Below are 1,743 nucleotides of genomic sequence, written 5' to 3'. Positions count from 1 at the left end.
TGTGGTTCCTGGGAACATTCAGGAAAGTCTTGCAAGGCCTCTTCCTCAGGCAGTGCCCCAGAAAACACCCCATGTCCCACCCCAGGTGATATCTCAGATAATGACTCAGCAGGCATAGCTGGGTTAGTCTCATCAGATGAGGTTAAGAGAGTTGGTTCTGTTGTAGGGGTGATTTAACAAAATTTAGAGGGTCAATGTCCCCAGCTCCCTGATTACCTACCCATATGTTCCCACCCCAAGTTTCAGCACCCCATTTCTTCCCAGGTGATACCCTCACTGTAACTTCAGACATCATTCAAGTTTGGGAATTCAATTGGTACTATATCTGAGCCACTCTTACTATAAGACTTTGCATCTGGTTTTTGACAATACCAGCTCTATTACTACAAGAAAAAAAAAAAAAATGGCTTTCTTTCAGGGCACAATTGGAAACATCTCAATGTCTTTTATGCAGCAGTTGAGCTGTGGCTCTGAAGTCCCAAGCTCATCTTTTATTTCATCACTTTGTCTAGCATAAGTAACCAGTTAACCAACTTCCTATATTTCTCATTCTGACAAAATTGCAGAAAAGTATGAAACATGTCATCATCCAGAGCTTCATTTCTCACCAAAACTTCATCTATTGGTGATAATACTTTGCATATTAATATTGCTACCTCATGTCATGGATTAGCAGCATCCCAATGCTTTCTTTATTAATGGAGGCAGAATCATAGGCACCTTTAAGACTTGTCAGACTTGAGAATCAATTTAGAAATCTAATCCTTATGTTTTTTCTCCCTCTAGAACCACTCTCAATACCAGATATCTGAGGCTGAGTTACCTAGAGAAGTAAAACCAAGAAAATGAAGTTTATATATACAAACATCACACACACAGGGAGGCAGAGAGAGAGAGAGAGAAAGAGAGAGATTTATGTTCTGCAAATGACTCATTCAGTTGTTGTTGTTGTTGTTATGTACCATCAAGTAGGACCTGACCCATAGCGACCCCCTCCTTGGGCTTCTGAGGTAGTATCACTACGGAAATAGATTGCCCCATTTTCCTTCTGAGGAGTGGTCCATAGATGAAGACATCAGGCTGGTGGCTTCTGTTGACACATCACTTCAGGTGCTGATGAACCCAAGAGGGACAGACTGCTTGCTGGGTGCAGAGGCTGATGAATCCAAGATCAGCAAGTAAGATGGCAAGCTGCTGGCTCATAGGCTGTGAAGGCAATAATCCCGAAATTGGCAAGCAATATGACAGACCATTGGTTAATGTCTGAGGAATTGGAGGCCAGATTATGATGAGCCAGAGGCAGGGTCCAGACTGATCAAAAACCCAGAGAACTTTGCTAGAAAGTCCATGTGTATTGGAAGCAGGTCACAGACTGAGGAAACTCACTTTCAACTTCTTGGTTGCACATAGCAGATTTCATCCTGGAAGATCTCATTATATTAGATCTCATCATGGGGGTGAGGGGGTGACTACATCATCACTGCCAAACCACTGAGAATCATGGCCCAGCCAAGTTGACACACAGCTTTAACCACCACATTAACTCTCACTTAATAACTTCTTAAATTTCTGTGTATAATGAATGTTAGTTTTTCCCAACCTATTTATTATCAGCCTTCACATGAATTTAATAAGTACAAATAAATTACATAATTTCATTAGTTGCTTTTCTCAGCTATGAATGTAGACCAGTTTTAAGACTTTAGCTAGCTTTTTAAATCAATTTCTCAGATAAATTGAATC

This window comes from Orycteropus afer, unplaced genomic scaffold, assembly GCF_000298275.1.
Source record: "Orycteropus afer afer isolate SDZICR_OR568_19922 unplaced genomic scaffold, OryAfe1.0 scaffold00277, whole genome shotgun sequence".
NCBI lineage: Eukaryota > Metazoa > Chordata > Mammalia > Tubulidentata > Orycteropodidae > Orycteropus > Orycteropus afer.
This window is presented reverse-complemented; position numbering follows the sequence as displayed.